Source organism: Oryctolagus cuniculus, chromosome 19, assembly GCF_964237555.1.
Source record: "Oryctolagus cuniculus chromosome 19, mOryCun1.1, whole genome shotgun sequence".
NCBI classification, from domain to species: domain Eukaryota; kingdom Metazoa; phylum Chordata; class Mammalia; order Lagomorpha; family Leporidae; genus Oryctolagus; species Oryctolagus cuniculus.
Genome location: NC_091450.1, coordinates 59,168,698 through 59,190,503, shown reverse-complemented (window position 1 = coordinate 59,190,503; position 21,806 = coordinate 59,168,698). Strand labels below are relative to the sequence as shown.

Here is a 21,806-nt window from a genome sequence, read left to right as displayed (position 1 = left end):
TGGAGGGTATTGAGAGGAGTGTGGCCTGGCCCTCCAGGGCAGTGTGGGGAGTGGAGTCCAATCCCTGGAGGTCTGGGAGTGCAGCAGGGTCCGGCCCTATAGGGTGTTGATGGTAGTGGGCCCGACCATGGAGGGCTGGAATGGGAGCGGGACCCAGGCTTGGAGTGCAAGTAGTGGAGCAGGTCCCAGAGCTGGGAGGACGAAGAGGAGAGAGGGGTCAGCTCTGGAGGGCTTTGAGCATGGCAGGGCTCGGCCCTGAAGGGCAAGGAGGGGAGCTGGGTCCGGCCCAGGAGGATGAGGAGTGGAGCAGGCCCCAGGCCATGGAGGGCGTTGAGGGCGGTGGGGTCTGGCCCTGGAGGGAAGCGTGAGGAGTGGGGACTAGCGCTGGAGTGTGGCCATGGCCATACCTCAGCAGAGCAGGGCCTGACCCTGCACGTCAAGTATGGGAGTAAGCCCCAGCCCTGGAGGTTGGCCAAGGCCATGCCTGAGGGGAGCTGGGCCCAGCCCTGGAGGCCAAGGAGTGCAACAGAGCCCGGCCCAGGAGGGCGTGCAGTGGAGTAGGTTCTGCCCCTGGGTGGTGCTGAGGGCAGTGGGGCCAGGCACTAGAGGGCCGTGTGCAGATCAGAGCCCAAGCCCTGAAGGGCGAGGAAGAGAGCGGGGTCCAGCTTTGTAGGGCATTGAGGGGAGTGGGGTCCAGCCTTGGAGGGCAGCGGGGGGAGCGGGGCTCAGGCCCTGAAGGGCCAGGAAGGGATCAGGGTGTGGCCCTATAGCGCGTTGAGGGCACTGGGTCTGGACCTGGAGGGCATTGAAAAGAGCAGGGCCCAGGCCCTGGAGGGCGAGGAGGGGTGCGGGGACCAGGCCCTGAACGGCCAGGAGGGGAGCAGGGTCTGGCCCTGGAGGGGGGTGAGGTGAGTGGGTCCAGGCCCTGGAGGGTGAGGAGGACAGCAGTGTCCAGGCCGGGAGGGCCTTGAGAGTAGTGGGGCCCGGCCCTGGATAGTAGCGTGGGGCGGCAGGGCCCAGGCCCTGGAGGGTGAGGAGGGGAGCAGTGTCCGGCCCTGGAATGCCTTGAGGGTAGTGGGGCCCGGCCCTGGATAGTAGCGTGGGGTGGCAGGGCCCAGGCCCTGGAGGGTGAGGAGGGGAGCAGAGCCCGGCCTTGGAGGGCGAGGATTGGAGTGGGGCCCTTGTCCACGAGGGTGAGCAGGGGTGTGGGTGTGGGTGTGGGAACCTGGCCCTGGAGGCCAGGAGGGGAGCAGGGCCTGGCCCTGGGGGGGCGAGAAGGGGAACAGGGACCAGCCCTGGAGGGCGTTGAGGGTATAGGGGCCTGTCCCTGGAGGACAGTGTGGGGAGTGGGGCCTGGCCCTGGAGCTCGAGGAGGGGAACAGGGTCCGGCCCTATAGAGTGTTGAGGGAAGTGGGGCACGACCCTGGAGGGCTGCCATGGGAATGGGTCCAGACCTGGAGGGTGAGGAGTGGAGTGTGGCCCAGGCCACGGGGGATGAGGTGGTGAGTGGGGTCCTGCTCTGGACGGCTTTGAGCAGTGCGGGGCAGGCCCTGGAAGGTAAGGTGGGGAGCCGAGCCCGGCCCTGGAGGGCGAAGAGTGGAGCAGGGTCCAACCCTGGAGGGCGTTGAGGGTAGTGGGGCCGGCCCTGGAGGTCAGTGTGTGGAGTGGGTTTTGGCCCTGGAGGGCAGCATGGGGAGCGGAGCCCAGGCCCTGGAGGGTGAGGAGGGGAGCTGGTCCTGGCCCTGGAGGGTGTTGAGGGGAGTGGGGCCGGGCCCTGGAGGGCAGCGTGGGGAGTGGAGTGCAATCCCTGGAGACCTAGGAGTGGAGCAGGTCCAGTCCTACAAGGTGCTGAGAGCAGTGGGCTTTGGCCTTGGTGGGCAGCATAGGGAGTAGGCGGAGGCTCTGGGGGGCAAGGAGGAGAGCAGGCACTGGCCCTGGGGGATGAGGAGGGCATTGGGTCCTGGCCCTGGAGAGCAGCGTGGGGAGAAGAGCCCAGGCCCTGGAGGGCGAGGAGTGGAGCAGGGTCTGGCTCTAGAGGGCGTTGAGGGCAGTGGGCCCGGCCATGGAGGGCTGCGATGGGAGGGGGCCCAGGCCCTGGAGGGCGAGGAGGGGAGCAGGCATTGGCACTGGGGGTCGAGGAGGAGAGCAGGATCTGACCAAGGAGGGTGAGGAGGGGAGCTGGGCCCGACCCAGGAGGGCAAGCAGGGGAGCAGGACCCGACCCAGGATGGCAAGGAGTGGAGCGGGGTCCAGCCCTGGAGGGCGATGAGGGCAGTGGGGCCCAGCCCTAGAGGGCAGCAGTGGGAGTCGGGCCCAGGACATAAAAGGCAAGTGGGGATCAGGGTGTGTCCCTGGAAGGAGGCCAGGAACAATCTAAGGGGATCAGGGCCTGGCTCTGGAGGGCGAGGAGGGGAGCAGGCATTGGCACTGGAAGGCAAGGAGAGGAGCGAGGCCTGGCCTTGGAGGGTGAGGAGGGGAGTGCGGCCTGGACCTAGTGGGCAGCCATGGGAGCCGGGCCCAGGCCATGACAGACAAGTAGGGAGCGGGTCTGGCCCTGGATGGAGACCAGGGATGCACCTGACAGGTGCAGGACCTGGCTCTGGAGGGCGAGGAGGTGAGCAGGCCCGGCCCTGCAGGGCGAGGAGGCGAGCGGTGTCTTGCCCTGGAGCTCGAGGAGTGGAGCAGCGTCTGGTCCTGGAGGGTGTTGAGGGTAGTGGGGCCCAGCCCTGGAGGGCAGCGTGAGGAGCTGTGCCCAAGCCCTGGAGGGTGAGGAGGGGTACAGGGCTTGGCCCTGGAGGGTGTTAAAGGCAGTGGGGTCCGGCCATTCAGGGCAGCGTGTGGAGTGGGGCCAGGCCCTGGTGGGCAAGGAGGGGAGCAGAACCTGACCTTGGAAGGTGAGGAGGAGAGCGAGGTCTGATCTTGGATTGCGAGGTCAGGAGCAGGGCCCAGCCCTGGAGTGTGGTGAGGGGAGCGGGGCCTGGCCCTGGAGGGCAGTGTGGGGAGTAGGACTTGGCCCTGGAGGGCAGCATGAGGAGATGGGCCTGGGCCTGGAGGGTGAGGAGGGGAGGGGCACCCAGGCCTGGAGGGCCAGGATTGGAGTGGGGCCTCACCCTGGAATAGGCCAGCAACTGCTTGAGGGGAACAGGGCCTGATACTGCAGGGCAAGGAGGGGAGGGGGGCTGAGCCCGGGAAGGTGGCCATGGCCATGCCTGAGGGTAGCAGGGCTGAACCCAGGAGGGCAAGGAGGGGTGCAAAGCCCAGTCCTGGAGTGCAAGGAGGAGAGCAGGCCCTGGCCCTGGGTGGTGAGGAGGGGAGTGGGGCCCGGCCCTAGAGAGTGAGGAGGGGAGCAGGGTCTGGCCCTGAGGGTGTTTAGAGGAGTGTGGCCTGGCACTCCAGGGCAGCATGGGGAGTGGAGTCCAATCCCTGGAGGTCTAGGAGTGCAGCAGGGTCTGGCCCTATAGGGTGTTGATGGCAGTGGGCCCAACCGTGGAGGGCTGGGATGGGAGCAGGGAGCAGGCTTGGTGGGCAAGGAGTGGAGCAGGTCCCAGAGCCGGGAGGATGAGGAGGAGAGAGGGGTCAGCTCTGGAAGGCTTTGAGCATGGCACGGCTCGGCCCTGATAGGCAAGGAGGGGAGCTGGGTCCAGCCCAGGAGGATGAGGAGTGGAGCAGGCCCCAGGCCGTGGAGGGCAGCGTGTGGAGTTGGGCCCAGCCTTGGCGGCCAAGGAGTGCAGCAGAGCCTGGCACAGGAGGTCGAGCAGTGGAGTGGGGTCCGACCCTGGATGGTGTTGAGGGCAGTGGGGACAGGACCTAGAGGGCCATGTGCAGATCGGAGCCCAAGCCCTGGAGGGCGAGGAATACAGCAGGGTCCAGCACAAGAGGGCACTGAGGGGAGTGGGTTCCAGCCTTGGAGGGCAGCGGGGGGAGCAGGGCTCAGGCCTGAATGGCCAGGAAGGGATCAGGGTGTGGCCCTATAGGGCATTAAGGTCACTGGGATCTGGACCTGGAGGGCATTGAACAGAGCAGGCCCCAGGCCCTGGAGGGCGAGGAGGGGTGCGGGGACCAAGCCCTGGACAGCTAGGAGGGGAGCAGTGTCTGGCCCTGGAGGGGGGTGAGGTGAGTGGGTCAAGGCCCTGGAGGGTGAGGAGGGGAGCAGTGTCCAGCCCTGGAAGGCCTTGAGGGTAGTGGGGCCCGGCCCTGGATAGTAGTGTGGGGTGGCAGGGCCCAGGCCCTAGAGGGTGAGGAGGGGAGCAGAGCCCGGCCTTGGAGGGTGAGGATTGGAGTGGGGCCCACACCCAGGCCCTGGAGGGCCAGGAGGGGAGCAGGGCCTGGCCCAGGGGGGCGAGAAGGGGAACAGGGACCAGCCCTGGAGGGCGTTGAGGGTATTGGGGCCTGGGCCTAGAGGGCAGTGTGGGGAGTGGGGCCTGGCCCTGGAGCTTGAGGAGGGGAACAGGTTCCGGCCCTATAGGGTGTTGAGGGAAGTGGGGCACGACCCTGGAGGGCTGCCATGGGAGTGGGGTCCAGACCTGGAGGGTGAGGAGGGGAGCATGGCCCAGGCCACGGGGGATGAGGTGGTGAGTGGGGTCCTGCTCTGGACGGCTTTGAGCAGTGCGGGGCAGGCCCTGGAAGGTAAGGTGGGGAGCCAAGCCCAGCCCTGGAGGGTGAAGAGTAGAGCAGGGTCCAACCCTGGAGGGCGTTGAGGGTAGTGGGGCCGGCCCTGGAGGTCAGTGTGTGGAGTGGGTTTTGGCCCTGGAGGGCAGCATGGGGAGCGGAGCCCAGGCCCTGGAGGGTGAGGAGGGGAGCTGGTCCTGGCCCTGGAGGGTGTTGAGGGGAGTGGGGCCAGGCCTGGAGGGCAGCGTGGGGAGTGGAGTGCAATCCCTGGAGATCTAGGAGTGGAGCAGGTCCAGTCCTACAAGGTGCTGAGAGCAGTGGGCTTTGGCCTTGGTGGGCAGCATAGGGAGTAGGCGGAGGCTCTGGGGGGCAAGGAGGAGAGCAGGCACTGGCCCTGGGGGACGAGGAGGACATTGGGGCCTGGCCCTGGAGAGCAGCGTGGGGAGAAGAGCCCAGGCCCTGGAGGGCGAGGAGTGGAGCAGGGTCTGGCTCTAGAGGGCGTTGAGGGCAGTGGGCCCGGCCATGGAGGGCTGCGATGGGAGGGGGCCCAGGCCCTGGAGGGCGAGGAGGGAGCAGGCATTGGCACTGGGGGTCGAGGAGGAGAGCAGGACCTGACCAAGGAGGGTGAGGAGGGGAGCTGGGCCCGACCCAGGAGGGCGACGAGGGGAACAGGACCTGACCCAGGATGGCAAGGAGTGGAGCGGGGTCCAGCCCTGGAGGGCGATGAAGGCAGTGGGGCCAGGCCCTAGAGGGCAGCAGTGGGAGTCGGGCCCAGGACATAAAAGGCAAGTGGGGATCAGGGTGTGTCCCTGGAAGGAGGCCAGGAACAATCTAAGGGGATCAGGGCCTGGCTCTGGAGGGCGAGGAGGGGAGCAGGCATTGGCACTGGAAGGCAAGGAGAGGAGCGAGGCCTGGCCTTGGAGGGTGAGGAGGGGAGTGCGGCCTGGACCTAGTGGGCAGCCATGGGAGCCGGGCCCAGGCCATGACAGACAAGTAGGGAGCGGGTCTGGCCCTGGATGGAGACCAGGGATGCACCTGACAGGTGCAGGACCTGGCTCTGGAGGGCGAGGAGGTGAGCAGGCCCGGCCCTGCAGGGCGAGGAGGCGAGCGGTGTCTTGCCCTGGAGCTCGAGGAGTGGAGCAGCGTCTGGTCCTGGAGGGTGTTGAGGGTAGTGGGGCCCAGCCCTGGAGGGCAGCGTGAGGAGCTGTGCCCAAGCCCTGGAGGGTGAGGAGGGGTACAGGGCTTGGCCCTGGAGGGTGTTAAAGGCAGTGGGGTCCGGCCATTCAGGGCAGCGTGTGGAGTGGGGCCAGGCCCTGGTGGGCAAGGAGCGGAGCAGAACCTGACCTTGGAGGGCTAGGAGGAGAAGAGGCACTGGCCCTGGGTGCTAGGAGGGGAATGGGTCAAGGCCCTGGAGGGTGAGGAGGCGTTGGAGGTCTGGCCCTGGAGGGAAGTGAGCAGAGTGTGCCCAGGTCCATGAGGACGAGGAGGGGACTGGGGCCTGGCCCTGGAGGGCAGTGTGGGGAGTAGGACTTGTCCCTGGGGGGAACATGAGGAGATGTCCCTGGGCCGGGAGGGTGAGGAGGGGAGGGGGACCCAGGCCTGGAGGGCCAGGATTGGAGTGGGGCCTCGCCCTGGAATAGGCCAGCAACTGCTTGAGGGGAGCAGGGCCTGATACTGCAGGGCAAGGAGGGGAGGGGGGCTGAGCCCGGGAAGGTGGCCATGGCCATGCCTGAGGGTAGCAGGGCTGAACCCAGGAGGGCAAGGAGGGGTGCAAAGCCCAGTCCTGGAGTGCAAGGAGGAGAGCAGGCCCTGGCCCTGGGTGGTGAGGAGGGGAGTGGGGCCCGGCCTTAGAGAGTGAGGAGGGGAGCAGATCTGGCCCTGAGGGTGTTTAGAAGAGTGTGGCCTGGCCCTCCAGGGCAGTGTGGGGAGTGGAGTCCAATCCCTGGAGGTCTAGGAGTGCAGCAGGGTCCGGCCCTATAGGGTGTTGATGGCAGTGGGCCCGACCATGGAGGGCTGGAATGGGAGCGGGGCCCAGGCTTGGAGTGCAAGGAGTGGAGAAGGTCCCAGAGCCGGGAGGACGAAGAGGAGAGAGGGGTCAGCTCTGGAGGGCTTTGAGTATGGCAGGGCTTGGCCCTGATAGGCAAGGAGGGGAGCTGGGTCAAGCCCAGGAGGATGAGGAGTGGAGCAGTGTCGCTCCCCCTCTTCGTGGAGGAACGACACAGGACCCTGCGCTGTTCTTTCGTCTGCTCGGCCCTCCCCGGATTTGCTGCTGGTTCTTCCCGGGTTGGCTGCCGTCCCTTCCACCTCCGTGGAAGGGCGGTTCCCCCTGGCCACTTTCCCGACTTCCGCAGGGGAGCGGCACACCGCCGGCCAGCTCTCTCGGGGGCTGCACAGGTGTTCCCCTTAGGTGTTCCTCTTAGATGTTCCTCTTAGATGTTCCTGGTGCATGCCGTCTCTCTCCTCCTTTGTAGTCCTCTTCCACCAATCCCAACTCTGCTACCCACACACCGAGTACGCTGCTCTCCTCCAATCAGGAGCAGGTCCCACAGTTTATTGGTTGAACTGGAGGCAGCTGTGTAGAAGCTGTTTCCCTTCTCAGCGCCATATTGTGGGAGAGCAGATGCATAGAATAAGTCTTAATTCCAGTAACTTAGTCTAGTCCGAGTTGCTCCCCACAGATCCCCCTTTCTTTTTATTTTTTGGCGTTGATATGCGCCTGTCTTCGGTGCCCCGCGGCACACACTCTGCTCTGCTTGCTAGAGTTGCCCACAGGTGCTTACAAGTCCTATCAATCAGGCAAACTGAATCCGGGTCCTCTCTTCGCCATGTTGTGAGGAGGTTTTTAGGCGCTGATGCGTGCCTGTGTTCGGTGCCCTGCAGCGCATGCTCTGCTCTGCCTGCAGGTGCTTACAAGCCCTATCAGGCAAACCGAATCCAAGCCTTCTCATTGCCATATTGTGGGGAGGCTTATTGGTGTTGATTCATGCCTATCTTCGGTGACCTGCAGCTCATACTCTGGTCGAGCTGCCTGCTGGTGCTTACCGCCTTACTAATCAGGCAGACCGAATCCAAGCTCTCTCATTGCCATGTTGTGGGGAGGCCTTTCTCTATTTCTCTATCTCCGGGCATTCCTATTTCTCCTATTTTACTTCTATCTACCAGCATTCCTATTTCTCTCATTTTACTTCTAAACTTCTGTTTCTCTTATCCCTGCGGCTTCCCGGCACCCGCCCCGAGGCTGCTTCTCGGCGCCTCGCTGCCCCGCGTTCCCTATCTATTCACGCCCCGTGCTCTCTCTGCACGCGGCGGCTTCCGCGAGTCACACAGCCCCAGCTCACGTCTCCGCCACTAGTATTCAATCTAAGTTCCCTGGGCTAACCTGGCGAATTCAACCTAGCTCTCGCGTCTGCGCCTTTTGGTCTGGCTTCCCGTCCTTTGCTCCTCAGGCTAATCTGACGGATTCCAACCTAGCTCATACATCTCCGCCTCTAGTTTTAGATTTTCGCCTTTTGCTCCCCGGGCTGACTTGACGAATCCCAAACTGGCTTATGTTTCCGCCTCGGCCTGCCCCCCGCGGCTTCAATTTCCCTAACATTTTTCTCTACCTGGTATATTTCCCCAAGCTTTCCTCCAACAATACTCCTCCCTCATTTCTCCTGGCTTCTCCCCACAGTCTGTATCCGAGTCTGTTTGTTCTAGCTTTCACTTTCGCTTTCGACCTTAGAGATTTCTCCCAGCTTCCCCCCGTAGTCCGTATCAGTCTATGCCTAGGCTTTCAATAGCTTCTTCCGGCACCTTTTGTCACTCCCCCTCTTCATGGAGGAACGACACTAAACCCTGCCTAGGTTTCATATCCGAGTCACGGCACCATTATGTCGCTCCCCGTCTTCGTGGAGGAACGACACAGGACCCTGCACTGTTCTTTCGTCTGCTCGGCCCTCCCCGGGTTTGCTGCTGGTTCTTCCCGGGTTGGCTACTATCCCTTCCACCTCCGTGGAAGGGCAGTTCCCCCTGGCCACATTCCCCACTTCTGCAGGGGAGCGGCACACCGCCGGCCGGCTCTCTCGGGGGCTGCACAGGTGTTCCTTCAGCTAGATGTTCCCCTTAGATGTTCCTGGTGCATGCCGTCTCTCTCCTCCTTTATAGTCCTCCTCCGCCAATCCCAACTCGGCTGCCCACACGCCGAGTACGCTGCTCTCCTCCAATCAGGAGCAAGTCCTACAGTTTATTGGTTGAACTGGAGGCAGCTGTGTAAAAGCTGTTTTCTTCTCTCCCAGCGCCATATTGTGGGAGAGCAGATGCATAGAATAAGTCTTAATTCCAGTAACTCAGTCCAGTCCGGGCTGCTCCCCACACTACATAACACATTTCTTCTTTTTAATAGATTTTGTACAACATAAATCATAATGCTCTAAAATGTACAGAATGTAAAACCTTTGTAAATTGAGAAATAAGTAAAATTAAATGACAAAGGAAGATTACTAAACATTCAAATAAACCAGAAATGCTCTAAAATCCTAATACATCAGTGGGCAAATACCTGGACAGAAAATTTACCATAAAGTAAACATATGTGGTAAGTAAATGAACATCATGAGATGTTTAATAGCCTTAGCTATTAAAGAAGCATGAAATAAAACAAAAATATCATGCACAATCAAGTATCTAGTAGAACACTGAACTATGAACCTTTCAACTTCTCCTGAAATACCATTCTCTAGATCATTTTCCTTCAGTAACATAGGGGAATTCATAACTATTCCCTCTCAATAACTATAGTGGGCAGGAATGAAAGTGGTCAAACTGCTGTGAATTGCTGAAGAATCAGTCAACAGGTTGGCATCAACACTGTTGGCATCCCAGTCCCTGAAGCTCCTCTCTGCCCTCTGAGCTTTTTCTGACAGGCCAGAATACCAGTGTCTAGTAGACCATGCTCTGGGTCCTATGTTCAGGATTCTTTGGTGAACACTCCTGGTTTCACTTCTTATTCCTCTACAGCACTTCACCAAGTCCCACTACCAAACCAAAGAGCAGATCACAAAACTGATGTGTCAGTCCTCAGACCCAGAGGAGGGCAAACAACAATGAGGTATGTGTGAGGGGAGTAGAGAGCACAATAACCAGAGTGTCCAGCTGCGTGTTCACAAGGGCCCTGGCAGTGCCTGACAGAGCTCACAACAGGAAGAGGAGGAGGAAAACCTGCCTTTCAAATAAGAAATGCATCTTAAAATATTTAAAATAGCAATAATTCTACTCCAACATTCCTTATCTATGTGTATTTTCTCAAATATTCACATACCTAGACATGCTAACACAAATGCACACACATATAATCAGCTTACTTATTTTTCTGTCTATTAATATGTAAGCTCTATGAGGATGAGGGACTATTGCAGTCTATTATAATGGTTTTTACTTTTTTTTTTTTGACAGGCAGAGTGGACAGTGAGAGAGAGAGACAGAGAGAAATTTCTTCCTTTTTGCCGTTGGTTCACCCTCCAATGGCCGCTGCAGCCGGCGCGCTGCGGCCGGCACACCGCGCTGATCTGAAGCCAGGAGCCAGTGCTTTTCCTGGTCTCCCATGCGGGTGCAGGGCCCAAGGATTTGGGCCATCCTCCACTGCACTCCTGGGCCACAGCAGAGAGCTGGCCTGGAAGAGGGGCAACTGGGACAGAATCCAGCGCCCCGACCGGGACTAGAACCCAGTGTGCCGGCGCTGCAAGGTGGAGGATTAGCCTATTGAGCCACGGCACCGGCCAGTTTTTACTTTTTTTGAAATTAAAATTGCACCTAGTACAGTAGTTGCTTATTGAATGAATGAATGATATTGTAAGGAAATCTGAGAAGTAAACATTTAAGATGACACCAACAATGGAGCCTCTCGTGCAAGGGATATGGTAAAAGGAGACTTTTCCAGGTAAAACACAGTAGATACAAGGGCCTTGAGGCAGGAAAGAGGAACCTGAAGCCCATGTGCTGGAAGTATTGCTTGGCAGTAGCTGGAGCTAAGATTGGAAACATGGACAGGGAAAGGATCTTCTGTTTTATAGACTAAGGTTTCAGTCATATTTCATTCTCAAATACACTTGCAAAAGAATAGCAAGGCATGAACACAAGAACCTGATTCAGGATTAAACATGACCACTCTGGCTTTCATGTATAAAACCACCATTGGATATTGACACAAGTGTAACTAGAGAGACCAGTTATGTGACTACAGCTATAAAAGAAATAAAAACATTCAATATTTATAGGGCACTTACTCTTATCACTCATGTTAAGTCCTTTATATGTTATTTCATTTAAATAAAAATTTAGTTTAACTAATTGATGAATTCTCAATATTTTTTGTAAATTATTTTTCCTTGGGCTTTATTTTCCATATTGTAGTTTGCGTTAGTATATGTACAGCCAATTGTTTCTACATTATTGGAAGGCTGCTATGTTAGCATTTAATGGGGCTCCAAAGAGAGCATTATGATTCCAATTTCCTTCCCATCTTTTTTTAAAATTATTTTCATTTAATTGAAAGGCATAAGACAGAGAGACAGAGACAAAGACAGACATACAGTGAGATTTTACATTTTCTCATTTACTCTTCAAATTATCAAGGCTGGGCCAGGCCAACCCTGAGAGTCTAGAACTCAATCCAGGTCTTCCATGCAGGTGGCTCAGACACAAGTGTTGGCACCATTAGCTGCTGCCTCCCAGGATGTGCATTAGCAGGAAGCTGGAATCAGCAGTGGAGATAGGACTTGAACCAAGCACTCAAGATGGGATATGGTCAATAATCAGTGCACCAAATTTCTGCTCCAGTCTTTGTCTTGTTAAAAATTTGAGAAATGTTCACATAGATATTTATTTATTTTTTCACATAGATATTTAAAAACTACAGCAGATTCTTAAACACTTGCAAGTGGTGTTGGGAGGTGAAAAGTGATAATAGCAATGTGTGGGACAATCTCAGAGAATGTTCTAAAATGGAATTAAGCTGGGAAAAGGGTAGGGAAATACAGCTATCAGATGAGAAGTGAGACTAGCATGACTAAAGTAAGAAATAGGCAAAGAAGAGAAACTCAAGAAAATGCAAAAAATAAAACAGAAAGAATTGGTACCTGATTGAATAAGTGAGAAGCATGGCAAGCAGAAATTTATGATGTCTGCAAGGTTTTGAGAAAGAGGGCTGTGATGAACACTGTTGATACCCTGCCTGGATCTCCTCTATGTGCTCACAGAATCCATCTCCCAGCTGCTGAGAATATCGTCTGCTAAAATCACAGCTACACCCTTGTCTGCAGCAGTGTCCTCAGGATGCCCTCAGAAAGATTTGCCAGGGAGATTATGCTTCACCGGCAGGGACAGCTGAAAGCCACTGAAAGACAGATGTGTTTCAGGCAATGTCTCAAGGTGAAACAACTTTGAGAAGCCATTCTTGCTCCCTGTGGGAGCATTGAGGCTAGACTTCAACTGAAACCACATCTTTGCATAGCTTCTGCATGGGTCTTGTCTGCTTCTTACACTTATTCCAGATTTCTCCTGAGAGAGCTTCCTCAATAAATCACTTAGACAAGAATCCCCATTCTAGCCTCTGCTTCCATGGATGCTGATCTAAGATAGAAGAGTAGAGAATGATTGGCAAAGCTGGCGGAAAAGGGAGAGCAAGTGGGGAGTGTTAATTTGGGCTTGATAGAGACCATCAATCTTTCCTTAACATGATCTGAGTTCTCTTGGAGTGTCCTTCACACAGGAAATACAGGATCACAGCTGAAGGTGGAAATCAAGAGATAATGAAGAAGTAGGCATATTTCAAGGACTCTTGATTTCATTTGAAACTCCTGAACTAGAGAGCCAAATACCCATTGAATTAACCTGAAGCACATTTTATTGAATGCTTTAAATTTCAAAATCGAAGTACTTTTCAAGTAGAGAATGGAGACCCTGTGAGCACCTAAGGATCAGTGAAACATCCCAAATGATTTTTCAAGTGCTTCATTTTTGGCAAAACTTGATTTAACTCATTTTGCAAGTGCTCTTCCCTTCAGTTTTTAAACCCTGAATCCAAATGCTTCTTATTCATTTACATTTTAAGTCATAAAAATGTTATTTTTATAAGAGCCATTTTGATATTCAAGAAACTTTCTGGGCCTTTTTTTTTTTTAAATCTCTTTAAAGTCCTGGTTGGAGCCAAGGAGTAGACATGGTGTGTGATGCACCACACAAAAATGTAATCCAGACTCAACCACAGACTGCTTCAGAACAACCAAGACTGACCTCAGCCAAAAAAAAATTTTGGCAACAAGATAATCAAGGAAGTTGGTCCAGACACCAGAGAATCCTTGAGAAACACAAGAGAAGCCAACAGCAAATGATAGCAAAGATTAAAGTGAGGTTCATCAGTGTATTGTTGACGTGTCTGAATCCGTGAGCACTAGAGTGTCATATATTAGTACATGCTCTAACCGGCCAGATGACTGGACTGTCATATATCACAGCAAGCTGTCAGTTCTGGCTGCACACAGGAAGGTCTGCACGCTTGTACAGGTCAGGTCCCATATTACCACCCAAAGACTGTACATAGACAGCTGTGCCTTTTCTCAGCATTCTACATAACACCTCCCCCCAAAAAACCAAGAGCTTTAAGTAATTTATTGCATATTCTTATTACTGAGAACCAGGCATAAATTATGATGATGACTTTAATGATGTACAAAAATATTCACAATGCATTGTTAAATGAGAAATACAGTGGCAAACCTGTACATGAACATTAAGATCACATTTTTGTTAAAAAAGGAATATAAAAATATGTTTACATATGCACACTAAAATAATAAACAGTAATTTTATTCAGCTGGTAGTACTGGGTATTTCTCTTTTGTTTGCTTGGTGGTGTTTTCTAACTTTTCTACATTATGAACTTTGTAATTAAAAAATACAAGTTTTCCTTGTTTTAAAGCTATTGTACAGTGTGGGATCCCTATAATATTATAAAATAGTAATTTCCTTCTTTTTCTCCTCCTTTCTTACACTTGGAAACAACAGTGCATGGAGTCCAAGCTGGAGGAGGTGCTAAAGTAAGCAGCAGATCACATAGTCTGTGAGTTGATGGAATGCAAGTGTGTGTCTGGAGTGGCTGAATCTTTGGTGACCATACTTCAGAACCCCAAATTGGTCACACAATCTCAAACACAGGAGGTATGCAGCAGGAGAGGTTACTTTAAGTCAGAACCACTCTCCAAATTCTAGGACATATGGTTGTGCTGGCTGTGGGGTACCTGGCTTCAGAAAGGAAGAACAATTCTTAGAGGCAATCTCAGGAGTACTCTCTGTAGGACAAAATAATAGTGAATAATTTATAAGGCTGTGGCTGCTGGTGCTGAACATTCACTGAATGAGAAGAACTCTGGATTTTCCCTCGTGTGTGTGTAGACAGCATTTTAAATCCAAAGGACTGTTATTTTCACATCTGTTGGCATCTAGTCAGTCACTGTTTAAAGTACTGCCTGCACAAAATGTGAATGACTGCCAATATTAATTATCCCTATAGCTCTCCTGAAACCTGTGAAATAAATGCTTTCCCCTGAAAAGCCACTCTCCCTAATATCATTGGCACCCCATTTCCTCTCCACATTTCTGCCATCCCTGGCAACCTCAGTGCTGGTTCCAAGTAGCAACCATGTTCCTTTCTGTTCAGCTGGGCTCATTAGCTCCTCTTTGACCATAACAATAGAGTAAAGCAAAACAGAAACACCCTTTTCTGAGTGCCTATTAGTGTAGAAAATTAAGATAAATAATCCTTAATGCTTCCTTCTTAAAAGTGATTCCAATGGAAAAGGAACAGGTACGTGAGGAATTCAGTAAATTATCTTATAAAATCAAGTTATTTCAAAACTCTGGAAAAACTTCCTGTTTTTACATTCTGTGATGATTCTATTTAAATATATTGTATTCTCACCTCTTGGAATGACTGAGTCCATCAGAAATAGGCATTAACTTTAAAAGTTAAAAATGATAAAAAGTTAAACCAGTTGGCCTGTCATGATTAAACATTCTCTTTTGCCAAAAGCTTTCTCCTCAACTCAGAAGAATATGAACTCTAAGTTGCACATTCTATGGGATAGTTCCCAAATACTGGTAAACCTCTCTCCCAATGGACAGCATTTTCTTCAAAAATCTACCAGAACCCTCATGATGGATAAATGTCACAAAGACACTATGTGCATTTCAAATCAGACCTACATAAATGAACCTCAAATACAATTTTCCCATAACAAATGTTATGTTTTACAAATTCCTTGATCTGAGAAAAGATGTTGGGGCATAAAAGAGAGAAAGAGAGAAGGGGGAGAAAAGAGGAAAAGGAAGAGGAAAAAAAAAGGAGGAAGGATGAATGGAGGGAGGGAGGAAGATGGAGTCTGATTTGGTGTTTGCTATATTTATCCTTTAGTGTTGCAATGTGGTCATTATGCCAAGCACTTTTTTTTTTTTAATTTGACAGGTAGAGTTATAGTGAGAGACCCAGCAAGCACTCTTTTTTTTTCCCACAGGCAGAGTTAGACAGTGAGAGAGAGAGACAGAGAGAAAGGTCATCCTTCCATTGGTGCACCCCCAAAATGGCTGACATGGCCGGTGCTGTGTCAATCCAAAGCCGGGAGCCAGGTGTCTCCCCCTGGTCTCCCATGTGGGTGCAGGGCCCAAGCACTTGGGCCATGCTCCATTGCCTTCTCCGGGCCACAGCAGAGAGCTAGACTGGAAGAGGAGCAACTGGGACAGAACCGGCACCCCAACCAGGACTAGAATCCGGAGTACCAGCGCCACAGGTGGAGGATTAGCCCAGCGAGCTGTGACACCAGCCGACCCAAGCACTTTTGATTCAAAGATCACCAAAGAATGGCACCCAACATGAGACAATATGTGAAATTTTGGTACAGCTGTGGTGTCAAATAAATAATCATCTCATCCTATTAGCCAGTTACTCATTCATCATTCATTTATTTATTTATTTTCAATTTTTTGACAGAGTGGACAGTGAGACAGACAGAAAGGTCTTCCTTTGCCATTGGTTCACCCTCCAATGGCCACTGCGGCTGGTGTGCTGCGGCCAGCACACCGCGCTGATCCGATGGCAGGAGCCAGGTACTTATCCTGGTCTCCCATGGGGTGCAGGACCCAGGTACTTGGGCCATCCTCCACTGCACTCCCTGGCCACAGCAGAGAGCTGGCCTGGAAGAGGGGCAACTGGGACAGGATCCAGCACCACGACCAGGTCTAGAACCTGGAGGATTAGCCTAGTGAGCCACGGCGCCGGCTCTCATTCATCATTCAACAACTAGCTTGAGAACCCACTGCAAGCCCATCAGCAGGCTAGGCACTGAGAACACAGGAGTGCTGCAAAATCTCTTCCCTCACAGAATCAATATTCTTTCAGTTGGACAAACAAATCAATGAAAAGAAAGTTCAGAGTCATCAGTACAAAATGAAGAAGGCTGAATATCATACGTGAAAGAGAAGGTAACTTTCTCAGAAAAGCTGGCACTTGAAATGAGTTTTTAAGAATAAAGGGAGTTAGTCAGCTCAAGGCCAGGATGTGAATGTAGAGACTGAATAGATGAGTGGATGCAGGAATGATATTAATCAGTATTTTTGGTCAGTGAGCATCATATCACTCCCAGTTGGGGCTGGTGGCCTTATTGACTCATGCACCTGAAGAAAACATAACTCATGAATGATTTATTATTAGATTCATATTTGCATTTAAAAACTAATTAAAATATATTTGTAATTTAAAAGTCCCTAAATTTTTTTATTGTGATATTTTGAGAGGCAGAGAGACAGACGGATAGAAAGGGGAGAAAAGAGTTCTCAACCACCAGCCCATTCCCTAAATGACCACAATGGCCCTGGGGGTGCAGGAGACAGAAACTCAATCCAGGTCTCCCATCTAGGTAACAAGAGTCCAGCACTGAGTCATCACCATTGCCTCTGAGGTAGGCACTATCAAAAAGATGTATTCAGGAGTGAGTCAGGAATCAAATCAGGTAATCCTATATGGGATGTAGGCATCTTAATCATTAAGCAAAATGCTCACCACAGTGTCTTTAATTCTTAGAGGATTTTTTTTCAGGGTCTAATGACATTTTATTCTATTGCTGCCACTGAATTATCCAAAGCCAACTTCATATTTTTTTTTGGAGATGTAATGAGGCATTGTTTGATATTTGAGGATACTATACTATGTTTTTAAGATTATGTATTTTATTTGATATGTGGAATTGTAGAGAGAGGGATAGACAGATCTTTTATCTGCAGGTTCACTCCCCAAATGGCTGTAATGGCCCATGCTGAGCTGGTTAGAAGCCAGAAGCCAGGTGTGGGGAGCAACTCGGACTAGACTAAGTTACTGGAATTAAGACTTATTCTATGCATCTGGTCTCCCACAATATGGTGCTGAGAAGGGAGAAACAGCTTCTACACAGCTGCCTCCAGTTCAACCAATAAACAGCAGGACCTGCTCCTGATTGGAGGAGAGTAGCGTACTCGGCGTGTGGGTAGCAGAGTTGGGATTGGCGGAAGAGGACTATAAAGGAGGAGAGAGACAACATGCACCAGGAACATCTAAGGGGAACATCTGAAGGAACACCTGAGCAGCCCCCGAGAGAGAGCCGGCCGGCGGTGTGCTGCTCCCCCGCGGAAGTGGGGAATGTGGCAGGGGGAACCGCCCTTCCATGGAGGTGGAAGGGACGGTAGCCAACCCGGGAAGAACCAGCAGCAAACCCGGGGAGGGCCGAGCAGACGAAACAACAGCGCAGGGTCCTGTGTCGTTCCTCCACAAAGACAGGGAGCGACACCAGGGACTCCATTTTGGTCCCCGACATAGGTCCAGGGACTTGGACCACCTTCTGCTTCTTTCTCAGTACATTAGCAAGGAGCTGGTTCAGAAATGGAGCACCTGGGACTTGAACTGGCACCCATATGGGATGCCAGCATTGCAGACAGCAGCTCAACCCACTGCACCACAATACAAGGCCCTGTACTATTTTTTTTAAACAGAGAATATTGTGTGTTAGAACAAGCATGGATTTAAGTTCATATCCCAGCTTCCCCACATAATAGTTTTATAACTGAGCATATTAATTTCTCTGGGACTTAGTTTCCCTACCTGGTTTAATACTGACAAAATTCATTTCCTGTTGAATAGGGCTATTGGGAGAATCTAAATAGTGTATATGGGGGTGCTAACATAGGATCTGGACTCAGCGCATGGGAGTTCTCTTTCTTTTCTTGAGGATGGAAGTCTGAGATCACCCCAGCTTACCATCTTGGAAGACCTGCTCATGTGGCACCACTGATACTCGCCAAGTCGGCCTCATGTAAGTTAGCCACAACTGACTTATGTCTTATCGTGTTCCTTCTCTTCATCTTGGGAAAAAAGCAACTTACAGTTATGGAGTTTGGATGCCAGTAGAGAGCGAGTGCTCAGCATTTCAATTACACAATGGAAAGACACCTGCGGTGCAGTATGGAGAACAGAATTTTTTTTTTTTTGACAGGCAGAGTTAGTGAGAGAGACAGAGAGAAAGGTCTTCCTTCTGTTGGTTTATCCCCCAATGCTGTGCTGATCTGAAGCCAGGAGCCAGGTGCTTCTTCCTGGTCTCCCATGCGAGTGCAGGGCCCAAGCACTTGGGCCATCCTCCACTGCCTTCCCGGGGCCACAGCAGAGAGCTGGACTAGAAGAGGAGCAAGCAGGACAGACTGGTGCCCCAACCGGGACTAGAACCCGGAGTGCCGGCACCACAGGTGGATTAGCCTAGTGAGCCATGGCGTCAGCTGAACAGAAATTTTTTAAAAATCCCCCATGGTAGCAAAGACACTTACAGTTAATGAGCTAATAAATATTGTCAAGTGACCCTTCTACTGCCAAGTATTAAGTTGTAAAGGGAAGGGAGAAGGGACAGATTAAAATGCATATTTGCTAGAGTTCAAATTCTGGGCTGCTTCTGGCTAACTGTCATTACATTCGACTGCATATTAGCCTTGGAAGCCCACTAATTCCCCTTGTTGCTTAGTGCTAGATGTTCTCTAATGTGGGTTCTTCTTTCTGATGGGCTAGTGTCTGGCAGAAAGCACATGTTCTTTTCTGAATAGTAATGGTCTTTTGCAGGTTTGCTTTTCCTGCTACTGCCAGCTCAGAGAGTGAGCCATTGGTCTTCCCTGTTGCAAAATTGGCTTCTTTCAGTCTCATTTCTCTCCAGAGACTGTTACTACCACTTGTTCCCAACATTTGTTCAAAAATTCATGAATTTAGGACTTAACAACCCTAATACTTCTTTCCAACTACTTGGTCTATCCTAGTGTTTTTTCCTCAGACTGTCATTACAAGTCACCATTTCTTGACTTTTACATTACAGCCAGTGGGATGGATTAGAAAGGTATCTGGGGTGGACTTTGTGGTGTGGTGGCCTAAGTAACAACTTGGTATGCTGGAATCCCATGTCAGACAGCCTGGTTCAAATTCTAGCTACTCTGCAAATGCATCCTGGAAGGCAGCAAATGATAGCCCAAGCATTTGAGTCCCTGCCACTCATGTGGGAGAACCAGATGGGGTTTGTAATTCCTGGCTCTTCCCTGGTGCAACCCATGCTGTTGTGGTCATTTGGGGAGTAAATTAACAAGCAGAAGATAGCCCTCCCTGTGTCTCTGTTTCTCTCCCTTATAAATAAGTATATAAATAAATAAAATTTAAAGAAATGTCCATAATGGCTTTCATCAGTGACAAGAACAAGCTATTGAGGAAGTTCAGTTTCCCCTACAAAGGACAGGATACTGCATGCTCTGTTACAGAAATTCGAGGAAGCATCCCTACTCCTTAATTTTCCCCGTCTCCATTCTGACCTATAGTTATTTGCTATTTACTTTTTATTGAACAAAAACTGCCAGCACCATTCAACTATGGACTTTTATATTATTAATAGCCCCTCTCTCTTCCTCTAATCCTTCATTATGGATTTTTAATTTAAAAATTAAAATGTTAATCATTATTGTTTTTGTTTTATAATAAATTGTGGCCATTCTTCTTGAGTATGCTGAATTCCAAGGTTGGAGAAACCAGGTACTTCCAAAATGATATGAAGCCGGTCATCTGTGACCTATCCCCAATACGATTTTGGGCTAGTGTGCACTAAGCAATTTCATCTGTTCTTTCCAGTGCTTATGTTTTTGCAGTATCCTTAAGACTTCTTTATTCCTGGTTTCCAAAATCCCATTATTTATAGATTCCATTTCTTCTCATTGGGAATTTAGTGTTTCTCAAAGTTCTTAAGCTTTACCCCATTTTCTCTGTTAACTTTTTTTCTTGAAGTTCACCTACATTCATGGCTTGAAGTCAACCAATGTGGCTCCATTCCAATATTACCAAAATCATAGGGACCAATTCTCCAGATTCCTCAGATGTAATTCACAAAAAACTGAAACTTTCAGATCATTTGTGCTCTCTTCCCAGTTCTTTGCCCTGAACTCAAATTTCTCCAATTTAGCCTGTTCTTTTCACCTGGTTTCTGTCTACCAAGAAGTAAAACACTTATTTTTGATTCTACTTTTGGATCACCACACTTATCCGACAGCTGTTTCTAGAATATGCACAGTTCCCTTTCTCCCTTGTCTCCCTTGCTTCTAGTCCAGCTCTTCACCTGCATTTTTCTGCACTACTGCAGTAGCATCCTACCAAGTCTCCATGACCCATTACCTCAAGCCAAGTTCCAGCATGTTTCTTCTAAAATTCAAAGCTGACAATATTTACCCTTCAGGGATTCTTCATCAGCTATATGTTCAGCGCAAAACTCCATGTAGCACACTAGTCCTTTCAAAACCTCTTTGGCTGCAATTTCAAATTGTTCTCTAATCTTCCTCTCTACATTTGTGCATGTGGAATCTCTAACTGAGGTGTAAATTGTGTTTCCCCCCGTGTTATAAAGTGTGTATTTGCAAATACTGGTCTTTCTGTATGGAACATCTCCCTGTCCACATCTCTCTATCCAGTAGGAATTGACATAGCCTCTTCTAGATTTGAAGCACCAATATGTCCTCTTTTTTTCCTCTTTTGTATTTAGCCTTGTATCAATGGTTGTTCCTTTGCTTTACAAATTCTTCAGCCATGAACCACCAGTGCAAACAGACCAATAATGCCTTTGGAATCAATCCACTGGAAGTTCTTTCATGGATACTGCAGATATAACCTATGCATTTGGTCTACCTTTGGCCTTAACCAATTGGGTAATAGTGACATCTCCTGGCAAAATATTTCCCATTTTTAAAGTTTCAATCACTGCTCCTCTATGAAGCCTTTTGTTATCTCCAAGATTAATTAACTAAGGCTCTAAATAAATTTGCATTATAGGTAAGGATGTACTAAGGTCTCCAGACTCCACCCTGCAGCCCTGTCTACAACACCCAAACACCACGAAGTAGAAAACCACAGCTTCTGTGAAACTACTACTCAGAACTAGAGCTGACCAAAAATAACATGGCTGTGACTGTGCATGCAAAAAAATCTCATTTCTTTGTTAACCTCTACTTATGTCTTGTCCTGGAATTTCTATCTGCGTCTAAAAGAAAAACCTGAACCCAGCTACCCCATGACAATTCAGCTTTCATATTATTTTAATAGTATTGATTTTTCTCCCCCATTAGGCTATGAATACTTTACATAAGGAATGTAGTATTTATTTTATATTCATAATACCCAATAATGTTAGAAAAATGATAGATATTTAACATATAATGTTTGAAGGAGGAAAATTCTTATTCAATATTACTTTTCTCCAGTTAGTCTTTCCTTATGACTAAAGAAGTTCATGTACCAATATGTAGGAAGGATATAATATTTATTTATTTATTTAAAGATTTATTTATTTATTTGAAAGTCAGAGTTACACAGAGAGAGGAGAGGCAGAGAGAGAGAGAGAGAGAGAGAGAGAGAGAGAGAGAGGTCTTCCATCTGATGGTTCACTCCCCAGTTGGCTGCAACAACCAGAGCTGTGCCGATCTGAAGTCAGGAGCCAGGAGCTTCCTCTAGGTCTCCCACACAGGTGCAGGGGCCCAAGGACTTGGGCCATCTTCTACTGCTTTCCCAGGCCACAGCAGAGAGCTGGATCGGAAGTGGAGCAGCCAGGTCTTGAATTGGTGCCCCTATGAGATGCTGGC

The 21,806-nt window shown here is 50.8% G+C and overlaps 1 protein-coding gene across 1 annotated transcript in view; it reads left to right on the top strand.

Annotated features, from left to right (window-relative positions):
• The window catches only part of LOC100345563 (uncharacterized), a 31,203-nt gene extending 21,426 nt beyond the window's left edge, over positions 1-9,777 (top strand). The window contains exon 2 of the mRNA XM_070063797.1: positions 9,606-9,777. The gene's annotated coding sequence lies outside the window, so the exon portion shown is untranslated. The remainder of the gene's footprint in view (positions 1-9,605) is intronic.
• The last annotated feature ends 12,029 nt before the right edge of the window (positions 9,778-21,806 follow it).